Source organism: Bombina bombina, chromosome 1, assembly GCF_027579735.1.
Source record: "Bombina bombina isolate aBomBom1 chromosome 1, aBomBom1.pri, whole genome shotgun sequence".
In the NCBI taxonomy this organism is placed as follows: Eukaryota; Metazoa; Chordata; class Amphibia; order Anura; family Bombinatoridae; genus Bombina; species Bombina bombina.
In genome coordinates this window covers 235,316,411-235,330,982 of record NC_069499.1, presented here as the reverse complement: position 1 = coordinate 235,330,982, position 14,572 = coordinate 235,316,411, and positions in this window count along the sequence as shown.

The following is a 14,572-nucleotide window of genomic DNA, read 5'->3' as shown; positions in this document are numbered from 1 at the left end:
CTATAAAAAGCCTAAGAACATATTTATAGGGCAAAATTACAAGACGCGCAGTATGGGTTTTCCACGCATATGTTCTTTTTACAACCAATTTCCATTGCGCAGATATTACCAGTCTTGAAAAATCGCCATTGCTTTTCATGAATCAATCCTTTCCGTGCTCGAAGAGCTGTAGTTAATAGTTTTACGCAACATAAAAGTTTCACGAAACACTTCAAAAATACATTACAAGGTACAGTTACACTCATATTAACACTGTCTAATATTGTGGGCAGTTCTGCAACTGGAGGGACAGACTACCCGACATGTTGTGGGTTGGCTTTCTTAAGGGTGGGGGTCCTCTGGAGCCAGGATCCATCAGTTATACACCACAAACCCTTCAGTCATACCCCGGCCCTAACCTGTCAGTCATATCCCTAATTTGTCATTTATTCCTCCAACCCGTCAGTCATACCCTAACCCGTCAGGCATACCCCTAACCCTGTCAATCATAACCTTAACCATCAGTCATACTTTAACCCATCAGTCATACCTCCAACCCGTCAATCATACCCCTAACCTGTCAGTCATACCTCCAACACGTCAATCATACCTCTGACCCGTCATTTATACCTCCAACCTATCAGTCATACCTCCAACCCATCAGTCATACCCCTAACCCATCAGTCATACCCCTAACCCATCAGTCATACCCCTAACCCATCAGTCATACCCCTAACCCATCAGTCATACCCCTAACCCATCAGTCATACCTCCATTCTTTGAGTCATAACCCAACCAGTGACAATCGTGTTGGGCGGTATGGATGCAAAAAAGCAACAACAACAAAAAAAAAACTTTTAAAGAAACACAGTTTATATATAGCTTTCTATAAAAAGCCTAAGAACATATTTATAGGGCAAAATTACAAGACGCGCAGTATGGGTTTTCCACGCATATGTTCTTTTTACAACCAATTTCCATTGCGCAGATATTACCAGTCTTGAAAAATCGCCATTGCTTTTCATGAATCAATCCTTTCCGTGCTCGAAGAGCTGTAGTTAATAGTTTTACGCAACATAAAAGTTTCACGAAACACTTCAAAAATACATTACAAGGTACAGTTACACTCATATTAACACTGTCTAATAAAAATTAATAAAACAAACATTGCACACAAAAGTTATAAGGGCTAAAAGAAAGGAGATCTCGAGTGTTAGGGGAAAAAAGCAGACGTAGAGATTTTACAATGACATACATACACATACAGCACATAGAGAAACATGGATTTATATGTGTGCTTAACTATGGAAATAATGAAAATATTTCACATTACAATCTTATGCACATTAAACAATATCCCAGAGGGATATTCAAAGAGATAATCACATATAGATCTCGAGCTATCTAGACATATATGTAATCAGATTCATATCTCACTATAAATAGATATATCAGTCCAAGAATCATCACATTTATAGTGAAATATTTATTTATAAATAAATAGAACATATTCCGTTACGAAAACATTCTCGCAATATGAAATATTTGCATTTTCATGTACACTTTTCAAGGAGAAAACAGATTGTGCAACAGATTAGGGTTTTAGTGAGGTTTTTATTCTATTTGTCTTCTCCATTGACTTCTATGGGCGAATGCGTGAAGGCGCACAAGATTTGGCTGTTTGGATTACACGGCTTAAAGCGCGCCCAAAATAAGATATATATATATATACTGTATATATATATATATATATATATATATATATTTAAATAGCTGTGCAATCCCAAATGCGAAAAAGCCATAACGTGCGCGGTATTTTTGGTAATCTTACCCATAGTTGTTTGAATGATTACTTATTTCAAATTTTATTTTGAATGCATAATATGCCTGGCTTAACTGTGCTCAACAGGGGAGTAACTACCGAGGTCTAAGAGCTTTCAATCAAGTCTGGACCTGCACCTCTAAGGGACCCATCTGGCCCTGCAATCAGTATTGGTTTCGCCACAAGGAGGCCTGGCAGGCCACCTGATTCTACTTGCATAATGTCTGGCATATTTGTGGGACCCCTGTGTAAAGACTTCACAGTCTAAGTAAAGTGTATGGATTTGCCTTTACATTATGGTGGCGTCACAGTGCTACTGTACAGAAAAACCTGCCACCATATTGCTACAGGAAGAAGCAATTGCAAATCATCTGCCACAGACTAACCAAGAGGGTCGGATGACTCATAGTCACTGAGAAGCAACTCCTGTTTTCCCTTTGTGGCTGCAAGCTCAGCTCTCGCAAAAGTACAGAGAGGGCACTGGTGAAATGAGGAGCCTCCTCCTGAAGCTTTAAAAAATGCAAACAGGTACCCAGAAAGTAAACATGAGAGAAAAAGAATTTGACAAGAAAATATGCTACAAAGATACACGGCATGAGAACTAGCGCAGCGAAGGAGGTAAGTTGTGCAGCAAATGTAAATATATATGTGAATGAATATATACATATATTTTATGTAGATACACATAAATGTATATGTATATAAGCATATACATATACTGTATATTTACAGGGTTCCCATAGACCGCAATGTAAAGGCACTTTTTAGTGCCGTTTTTTTCTAACACCCCACTCCCACCAACTTCACCACCATAAAACTGCTTCATGCAGTTTAAAATTTTTTTTTTTTTAAAGATGCTTATTTTTTTTTTTTTTAATAAATTACAACCTCACACTGAAGTTTGAGGCCAATTGGGGCACTTTTTAAAAACTAACCAGAGGTCGGATTTTTGTTTAATTTTCAGAGAGCTAGTAATTAGCCACTTGTAATGACTGGTTATTTATTGCGCATCCGCAAATGGGCAAATTTGCCATTTTGCAGGTGCTCTATAAAGTAGTGCTCCACTTGTAATCTAACCCTCAGTCTTCAATTCTTCAAATTGCAAGTAATAGCACAAAGTTTCTAATTGCTAGCATGTGGAAAAATAACCTTACCCATTTATTGCAAAAAAGTAGATTAAACAAACACTATTATGGAATCGGAGGAGTATATTACTATTTAAAAATAACAAAACACAATTTTTTCTTATAATTATCCTTTATTTGGGAGAATTACATCAAACATAAGTACAAAAAATAGGCCTCTGACATGCAGAGACTTGACATAGAAATCACAAGTATCTTTTTGTAACAATATTGCTGTAGACTAAGGGGCCTATTTATCAAAGGTCTTGCGGACCTGATCCGACAGTGCGGATCAGGTCCGCAAGACCTCGCTGAATGCGGAGAGCAATACGTTCTCCGCATTTAACATTGCACCAGCAGCTCACAAGAGCTACTGGTGCAACGCCGCCCCCTGCTGACTCGCAGCCAATTGGCCGCCAGCAGGGAGGTGTCAATCAATCCGATCATACTCGATCGGGTTGATTTCCGGCGATTCCTGTCCGCCTCATCAGAGCAGGCGGACAGGGTTATGGAGCAGCGGTCTTTAGACCGCTGCTTCATAACTGGTGCTTCTGACGAGTCTGAAGACTCGCCAGAAACACGGCCCTTAAAGCTCCGTTCGTAGCTTGATAAATGGGCCCCTAAGAATAGATCAACCTTAGCATTTTCGTTTTCTCTCTTTTTTCATGTATTTATAAATTGTTATCTGTTCTTTTAAAAAGGCTAATAGTACACCATTGAAATATGTACCTTGTAACATTTTATACGTTTTATATGATCATATGTTTAAATAAAAAAAAATTCTGCTTTTTATTATTTTTATTGTTTGAAATAGTCAATAAAAAACATTGGGGGAAAAAAGCAGTAAAAACTATTTAAATTTAAACTAATATACTAGTATCAGTGGTGCACTTCCTCTTTATGCTTATTGGCTTAAAGGTACTTCCTGAGGTGCATTAACAGGAAGTAATTATCAGCCAATGGGCATTAGCAGAGAGTGCCTATTAGTCAATGAGCATAAGTAAAAGAACACAACTGATATAACTGCAATAGTTTCAAGTTAAATTGTAAAAACGTTTTACTTTACATACATGTTTAGACGCTGCTCTTTTATATGTATGGCAGAAAACGTTTGAATGCAGTGCCCTTTAAGGCTTATCAGCTGTCTCATACAACTCTGTTGATCATCATTGGTGTATAATGACAAGCCCCCAAGGAGTGGAGCAAGACTACCAATCTAAAAATAAATGTGCAGTGTAGCAAAAAAAAAAAATGACACATTTTCAAATACCATCCAATAAAGAAAAAATGGATTTAATCCATGCGCACGTGGTGTAAGTAACTTTCTCTAGTTACATCTGCAAGTACCATGTGTGACAATTCTTCACAATGTTTCGCATTTCTGCCAAGTATTTTCCTTGCTTGCTTAAGAATGTCTGGCTACACACAAAACAGTTTCCTGTAAACATTTCCACATCCTAAAATGTCATTCCTTCCTCCTGATCATAGCGGATCTGCACAAGGACAGAGGGAATGTTATGAATGAGCAGCTCCCATCAAGTCTAATGTCATCTCACATTTCAAAGATTTACGTCTGTATTGTCCAGTATACCCATCCTATAGAATTACTCCACATGCAAGAATCTTATATTGAAATACACTACTGGGGAAGCATACACTATTTTTAAAACAATATCTATATCTATCTATCTATCTATCTGTCTGTCTGTCTGTCTGTCTGTCTATTGATCGATCAATGTATACATCTATCTCTCTATTATCTATGAGTGGGAAAGTATCACTCCTTTACTAGTCATGGGTGGAAAGTTACTTGGTTACATGGGTGGAGAGTTACTAGGTATAGAAAAATCCCAGATCAGCTAAAATACTGGATATAAAATACGTTCTTTATTGCAAACCATTAAAAACACAGTACGTGGGATAAAAATAAACCACAAATAAAGGTATGGGTCAAACCATAATGCTCACATGAATAGCTGACGCGTTTCGGATAAGATCCGTAATCATAGATTAAACCACCAAGAGAGTATGTGACATTTATCATTTATAACATACATGTGCAAAATCTGTGAATTGTTTGTAATTTTTCACATTTATGTTATTTTGTTTCCCTCTGTGAATTGTTTGTACATTTATTTTATACATTTATCATTCATAATGTACAAACGTAAAGAGTCCTGTAACTTTAAGTTTATATGGTCGATTGTTGACCAGTTAGTTTTGAGCGTTATGAATGATAAATGAGATGAACTCACTTGGCGCTTGCAATCAAATGCTGCACCGGACATGTAAGTTACTATGTTTATTTCAAGCTGCTGCCTCTTTAAGTGATTGCCAAGGAGCGTCCCTTATTTAATAATTAATGAAAGAGCTTTATTTATTTGCACTGTTTATGGATAATTGACAGTTGTAGGTTTACTAGTATCTTTGGAAAGTTTTTAGCCCAGAGGGAAAAGTTACCAATCCCCATATTGTTAAAGATAGAAAATGTCAAATTTTTTGCTCATCCGCTGCAGTTTCTTACTTGGGCTTTCTTACTCTGGGATTAGTGGCAATTTGAAGCCCTATATGTGTGTGTGTGTTTATGTGTCTGTGTGAGTATGTGTCTGTGTGTCTGTATTGTAGCCCACACAAACTACTAGACAAGTGCATGTGTGAAAGATTTGTTTTGGATTTTTTCAAACTTTTAGTTCGGATTAATTTTGTCTATGCAGGGATTCGGATTGGAAGAATATTGGATTCTGGTTTGTTACCATTATTTCAATACTTATATTAATACTAACAAAAATCTTATGTTATCAGATTTGAACGATGTAAAGAACCTATCTTTCAATGTTAAAAGAACATGCAACTCCTGCATGACTAAACTCCAACATTTAGTGCCTGACCAGCTGTCCCTAACATCAGTCATTAGTAATACTAAGGCAGGATTGGAAAGGGGATGATGAACAAATGAATGGTCAGACCCCCTGTATATCATTTCAATATGCTTGTATACCAAATTAATCGACCAATCAGCAAAATTCGGACAAATTTGCATTAGTCCAAAGCCTGAATGCACATTTATAAAAACTTAATCCATGCAATATACTAACCCTACAGCCATTCAGGCAATATACTAACACTACACCCATTCATGCGATATACTAACCCTACACCCATTCATGCAATATACTAACTCTACACCCATTCATGCGATATACTAACCCTACAAGCATTCATGCAATATACTGTTGCAGAATCTGTTGGCGCTCTACAAATACCTGATGATAATAATAATAATAATATACTAATCCTACACCAATTCATGCAATATACTAACCCTACACCCATTCATGCAATATACTGTTGCAGAATCTGTTGGCGTTCTACAAATACCTGATGATAATAATAATAATAATAATAATAATAATAATAATATACTAATCCTACACCCATTCATGCAATATACTAACCATACACCCATTTGTGCAATATTCTAATCCTACACCAATTCATGCAATATACTAACCTTATACCCATTCATACAATGTACTACACCCATTCATGCAATATACTAACTCTACCCCCATTCATGCAATATACTAACCCTACACCCATTCATGCAATATACTGCTGCAGAATCGGTTGGCACTCTACAAATACCTGATGATTATGATAATAATAATAATAATAATAATATACTAATCCTACACCCATTCATGCAATATACTAACCCTACACCCATTCGTGCAATATTCTAACCCTACACCCATTTAGGCAATATACAAATCCTACACCCATTTAGGCAATAAACTAACCCTACACTCATTCATACAATATACTAATCCTACACTCATTCATGCAATATACTAATCCTATACCCATTCATACAATATACTAACCCTACACCCATGCATGCAATATCCTAATCCTACACCCATTCATGCAATATTCTAATCATAAACCCATTCATACAATATACTAATCCTATACCCATTCATGCAATATACTAACTCTACATCCATTCATGCAATATACTAACCCTACATCCATTCATGCAATATACTAATCCTACATCCATTCATACAATATACTAACCCTACATCCATTCATGCAATATACTAATCCTACACCCATTCATACAATATACTAACCCTTCATCCATTCATGCAATATACTAACCCTACACCCATTCATGCAATATACTAACCCTAATGCTCGTGGGATATTCCACTATCAGACCAAACTTGGCCAGAAGTCTTCTTATCCCAGCGTCAAGTAGAATGATAGGAAATATCCCAGAGCAGAGAGAGTGTTTGTAAAATGAGGTAAGCAGTACTCACAGCAGGCCGGGCAGTACTCAGCGGCAACAGGAAGGTAATCCAGCAGTATAGCAGTTAAGGGGTAAACCAATAGAAGGACCGGGAACAGGCAGGAGTCAGCAACAAAAGGATATCCAGCAGTATCACAGTTCAGGGGTAAACCAATAGAATGGTCAGGCTGGCAGAGTTCCTCAACAGCTAAGCAATCCAGCAATGCAGAGTTTAAGGCAAGCAGTGTAGTCAAACAGGCAGATTTCATCAACAGTTAAGCAGTCTAGCAATTCAGGGGTTAAGGCAAGCAGAGTAGTCAAACAGGCAGAGTTCATCAACAGTAAAGCAGTCCAGCAATTCAGGGGTTAAGGCAAGCAGAGTAGTCAAACAGGCAGAGTTCATCAACAGTTAAGCAATCCAGCAATGCAGAGTTTAAGGCAAGCAGCGTAGTCAAACAGGCAGAGTTCATCAACAATTAAGCAGTCCAGCAATTCCAGGGTTAAGGCAAGCAGAGTAGTCATACAGGCAGAGTTCATCAACAGTTAATCAATACAGCAATTCAGCATACAGATATACAGCACCCACGAGCACAATAAGTAGCACCTATCCTTGGGCGCATGTGAGAGAGACTGCGGCCTTTACATAGGGAAGACAGGGCAGACGGTGATTATGTCATCACTGGGCTGCAGTTACACTGCCGTATCCCTAGCAACAGAAGTTCCTGTGTCCGTGGCAACGGCCACAGCAGAGGGGCAGCGTGACAGAGCCCCCTTGTCAAAGGGTACCTCCGGGACCCTTTATAGGCTTGGTGGAATGTGCAGCATGAAATCTGGAGACCAAAGATGGAGCATGCACATCACGGGCAGGAAGCCAGGAACAATTTGCCATGGAGTAGCTCTTCCAGTGTACAAGGTACTGTAGTTGCCTGCGCCTGTATCTGGAGTCCAGGATCTTAGCAACCTCATACTAAGGTAAGCAGTACTCACAGCAGGCCGGGCAGTACTCAGCGGCGACAGGAAGGTAATCCAGTAGTATGGCAGTTCAGTGGTAAATTAATAGAAGGACCGGGAACAGGCAGGAGTCAGCAACAAAAGAATATCCAGCAGTATAACAGTTCAGGGGTAAACCAATAGAATGGTCAGGCTGGCAGAGTTTATCAACAGTTAAGCAATCCAGTAATGCTGAGGTTAAGGCAAGCAGAGTAGTCAAACAGGCAGAGTTCATCAACAGTAAAGCAGTCCAGCAATTCAGGGGTTAAGGCAAGCAGAGTAGTCAAACAGGCAGAGTTCATCAACAGTTAAGCAATCCAGCAATGCAGAGTTTAAGGCAAGCAGCGTAGTCAAACAGGCAGAGTTAATCAACAGTAAGCAGTCCAGCAATTCAGGGGTTAAGGCAAGAAGAGGAGTAAAAAAAGGCAGATTTCATCAACAGTAAAGCAGTCCAGCAATTCAGGAGTTAAGGCAAGCAGAGTAGTCAAACAGGCAGAATTCATCAACAGTAAAGCAGTCCAGCAATTCAAGGGTAAAGGCAAGCAGAGTAGTCAAACAGGCAGAGTTCATCAACAGTTAAGCAGTCCAGCAATTCAGGGGTTAAGACAAGCAGACTAGTCATAGAGGCAGAGTTCATCAACAGTTAATCAATACAGAAATTACAGATATACAGCACCCAGGAGCACAAGTAGTAATACCTATACTTGGGCACATGTGAGAGAGACTGAGGCCTTTACATAGGGAAGACAGGGCGGGCGGTGATGATGTCATCACCATTCTGCAGTTACACTGCCGTATCCCTAGCAACAGGAGGAGTGCCTGTGTCCATGGCAACTGCCACAGCAGAGGAGCAGTGTGACACTAATCCTACAAAGATTCATGCAATATTCTAATCCTACACCCATTCATGCAATATACTAATCCTACACCCATTTATGCAATATTCTGATCCTACACCCACTAATGCAATATACTAACCCTACACCCATTCATGCAATATACTAATCCTACACCCATTTATGCAATATTCTAATCGTACACCAGTTCATGCAATATTCTAATCGTACACCCATTCATGCAGTATACTAACCCTATACCCAATCATGCAATATTCTAATCCTACACCCATTTATGCAATATTCTAATCCTACACCCATACATGCAATTTTCTAATTCTACACCCATTCCTGCAATATACTACTCCTACACACATTCATACAATATACTAATCCTACAGCCATTCATGCATTATACTAACCCTACACCCATTTGTCCAATATACTAACCCTACACCCATTCATGCAATAAACTAACCCTACACCCATTCAAGCAATATACTAATCCTACACCCATTCATACAATATACTAATCCTACACCCATTCATGAAATATTCTAATCGTACACCCATTCATGCAGTATACTAACCCTACACCCAATCATGCAATATTCTAATCCTACCCCCATTCATGCAATATACTAATCCTACATCCATTCATGCAATATTCTAATTGTACACCCATTCATGCAGTAAACTAACCCTACATCCAATCATGCAATATACTAATTCTACACCTATTCATGCAATATTCTAACGCTACAGCCATTCATACAATATACTAACACTACACCCATTCATGCAATATTTTAATCCAAAATTCATTCATGCAATATACTAACCCTATACCCATTCATGCAATTTTCTAATCCTACACCCATTCATGCAATATACTAACCCTACACCCATTCATGCAATATTCTGATCCTACACCCATTCATGCAATATACTAACCATACACCCATTCATGTAATATTATAATTGTACACCAATTCATGCAAAATACTAACCCTACACCTATTCATGCAATATACTAGCCCTATAACAATCATGCAATATACTAATCCTGCACCCATTCATGCAATACACTAACCCTACACCCATTCATGCAATAGTCTAATCCTGCACCCATTAATGCAATATACTATTCCTACACCCATTTATGCAATATACTAACCCTACACCCATTCATGCAATAGTCTAATCCTACAGCCATTCGTGCCATATACTAACCTTGTTCCCATTCATGCTATATTCTAATCCTGCACCCATTTATGCAATATACTATTCCTACACCCATTCATGCAATATACTAACCCTACACCCATTCATGCAATATTCTAATCCTACACCCATTCATGCAATATTCTAATCCTACACCCATTCATGCAATATTCTAATCCTATACCCATTCATACAATATACTAATCCTACACCCAACTATGCAATATACTAATTTTACACCCATTCATGCAATAAACTAACCCTACACCCATTAATGCAATATTCTAATCCTACACTCTCACACACACACACAAAAACACACACACACACACACATACAAAATATGTAAACTGCACTGCATTAATTATAAATCTCATTCCTAGAGCTGCTCCCTGGCTCAGCAGAGCATCAAATGAAAGGTAATCAGTGCACTCTAAAAATAAATCACTAAATAAAAGGTTTAGGCGCTCAAACTATGAAAAATTCTGCTCGCTGACTTTGTTCCAAGGCTGTCAGTGCACAGCCACGGGCCGCATGCCTACCGCTTCTTATGGCCAATCACCTCTGCACCTTCATGCAATAAACTAACCCTACACCCATTCATGCAATATTCTTATCCTACACCCATTTATACAATATAGTAATCCTTCACCCATTCGTGCAATAAACTAACCCTACACTCATTCATACAATATTCTAATCCTACACCCATTCATACAATATTCTAATCCTACACCCATTCATACAATATTCTAATCCTACAGCCTTTCATGCAATATGCTAACCCTACACCCATTCTTTTAATAAACTAACTCTACACACAGAGACACATTCTTTTGACAACTTTACTTTGGGTCTATGAAACTGCAAATAAATCTCAGAGATAGATATATATTTCTAAATTTAGGGATTTATTTTAACATAATCTATTTCCAGATACATCTCAACAAATCTGTTTTGATTTCAAAGCATACAAATTTGTTTTTCTTGTGCCTCTTCAACAAAAGGCTGGAAAATGCATTTCTACATACAGTGACGGAAGCATATTGCCTAATACTGCCTGACTGTACCTGATTTTGTCCTATACACAGTTTATCTAGTCCATTTCACTCTGGCATACATTATTTTACTCATTTTTTATTTGGGACTGTTAAACTGAACACTTGGCATATATACTAGCTTCTATTTCCTAGTATAATGCATTTTAGTTTTCCCTTATGTATCTCCTCTGCACAGGGCAATTAGGGACAGATATGAAATAAGCAATAAAAGAGAGTATGCAAACAAGACAGTGTGGAAACCCTTTTAGATAGTTACTTTAACCATCTAATATTTCACACAGCCTTTTATTGGCTGTTTTATATCTGCCCTTAAATGTCCTCAGTAAAAAAATAAAGATATGAGGAAAAACAGAATTTATGCTTACCTGATAAATTACTTTCTCCAACGGTGTGTCCGGTCCACGGCGTCATCCTTACTTGTGGGAATATCTCTTCCCCAACAGGAAATGGCAAAGAGTCCCAGCAAAGCTGGCCATATAGTCCCTCCTAGGCTCCGCCCACCCCAGTCATTCGACCGACGGACAGGAGGAAAAAATAGGAGAAACCATAGGGTGCCGTGGTGACTGTAGTTAGAGAAAATAATTCATCAGACCTGATTAAAAAACCAGGGCGGGCTGTGGACCGGACACACCGTTGGAGAAAGTAATTTATCAGGTAAGCATAAATTCTGTTTTCTCCAACATTGGTGTGTCCGGTCCACGGCGTCATCCTTACTTGTGGGAACCAATACCAAAGCTTTAGGACACGGTAGTCATAAATTGACCTTCCTGGATTGTGGGTAGAATCGTTCGAATGGTTTCCATCTTGAACGATGGTACTCTGAGAAATTTGTTTAGGATCTTTAAATCCAGGATTGGTCTGAAAGTTCCCTCTTTTTTGGGAACTACAAACAGATTTGAGTAAAATCCCATTCCTTGTTCCGCCGTTGGAACTGGGTGTATCACTCCCATCTTTAACAGGTCTTCTACACAATGTAAGAATGCCTGTCTCTTTATTTGGTTTGAGGATAAGTGATACATGTGGAACCTTCCCCTTGGGGGTAGTTCCTTGAATTCCAGAAGATAACCCTGAGAAACTATTTCTAGCGTCCAGGGATCCTGAACATCTCTTGCCCAAGCCTGAGCAAAGAGAGAGAGTCTGCCCCCCACTAGATCCGGTCCCGGATCGGGGGCTACTCCTTCATGCTGTTTTGTTAGCAGCGGCAGGCTTCTTGGCCTGCTTACCCTTGTTCCAGCCTTGCATCGGTTTCCAGGCTGGTTTTGTCTGTGAGGTATTACCCTCTTGCTTAGAGGATGCAGAATTAGAGCCCGGTCCGTTCCTGAAATTACGAAAGGAACGAAAATTAGACTTATTCTTGGCTTTGAAAGGCCTATCTTGTGGGAGGGCGTGGCCCTTTCCCCCAGTGATGTCTGAGATAATCTCTTTCAATTCTGGCCCAAAGAGAGTTTTACCCTTGAAGGGGATATTAAGCAGTTTTGTCTTGGATGATACATCCGCTGACCAAGACTTTAGCCAAAGCGCTCTGCGCGCCACAATTGCAAACCCTGAATTTTTCGCCACTAATCTAGCTATTTGCAAAGCGGCATCTAACATAAAAGAGTTAGCCAACTTAAGTGCGTGAACTCTGTCCATAACCTCCTCATATGGAGTCTCTCTACTGAGCGACTTTTCTAGTTCCTCGAACCAGAACCACGCTGCTGTAGTGACAGGAACAATGCACGAAATGGGTTGAAGAAGGTAACCTTGCTGTACAAAAATCTTTTTAAGCAAACCCTCCAATTTTTTATCCATAGGATCTTTGAAAGCACAATTATCCTCGATAGGAATAGTAGTGCGCTTGTTTAGAGTAGAAACTGCCCCCTCGACCTTAGGGACTGTCTGCCATAAGTCCTTTCTGGGGTCGACCATAGGAAATAATTTCTTAAATATAGGAGGGGGAACAAAAGGTATGCCGGGCTTCTCCCATTCCTTATTCACTATGTCCGCCACCCGCTTGGGTATAGGAAAAGCGTCGGGGTGCACCGGAACGTCTAGGAACTTATCAATCTTGCATAATTTTTCTGGAATGACCAGGTTACACAATCATCCAGAGTAGATAACACCTCCTTAAGCAGTGCGCGGAGATGTTCTAATTTAAATTTAAATGTCACAACATCAGGTTCAGCCTGTTGGGAAATTTTTCCTGAATCTGAAATTTCCCCATCTGACAAAACCTCCCTCATGGCCCCTTCAGATTGGTGTGAGGGTATGACAGAACAATTATCATCGGCGCCCTCCTGCTCTTCAGTGTTTAAAACAGAGCAATCGCGCTTTCTCTGATATGCAGGCATTTTGGATAAAATATTTGCTATGGAGTTATCCATTACAGCCGTCAATTGTTGCATGGTAATAAGCATTGGCGCGCTAGAAGTACTAGGGGCCTCCTGCGTGGGCAAAACTGGTGTAGACACAGAAGGAGATGATGTAGAACCATGTCTACTCCCTTCAACTGATGAATCATCTTGGGCAACTTCATTATCTGTGACAGTACTGTCCTTACTTTGTTTTGGCACAAATATCACATAATTTAGAAGGGGGAGACACATTGACTTTCATACATATAGAACATAGCTTATCTGAAGGCACAGACATGTTAAACAGGCTTAAACTTGTCAGTAAAACACAAAAACCGTTTTAAAACAAAACCGTTACTGTCTCTTTAAATTTTAAACAGAGCACACTTTATTACTGAATATGTGAAAAAATATGAAGGAATTGTTAAAAATTTACCACAGTGTCTTAAAGCATTAAAAGTATTGCACACCAATTTTCAGAGCTTTAACCCTTAAAATAACGAAACCGGAGCCGGTTACAGTTTTAACCCCTCTACAGTCCCAGCTACAGCCTTTGCTGCGACTCTACCAAGCCCAGAGGGGAATACGATACCAAATGACGCCTTATAGTAACTTTTCCAACTATTTTCAGGTCCTCACACATGCATCTGCATGTCTTGCTCTCAAAAACAACTGCGCAGTAATGGCGCGAAAATGAGGCTCAGCCTACAACTGGGAAGGCCCTTCCTGACTGGAAAAGGTGTCTAACATAGTGCCTGACGTTAAAAAACGTTCCCCAAGTTTATAAGTGTGAAATACCAGCATAAACATGTATAAAATGCCCAAATAAAGCAATCGATTTTGCCCATAAAAGTGTCTACCAGTTTTATAGCCCATATTAAGCCCTTTATTCTGCTTGAGACTAAGAAA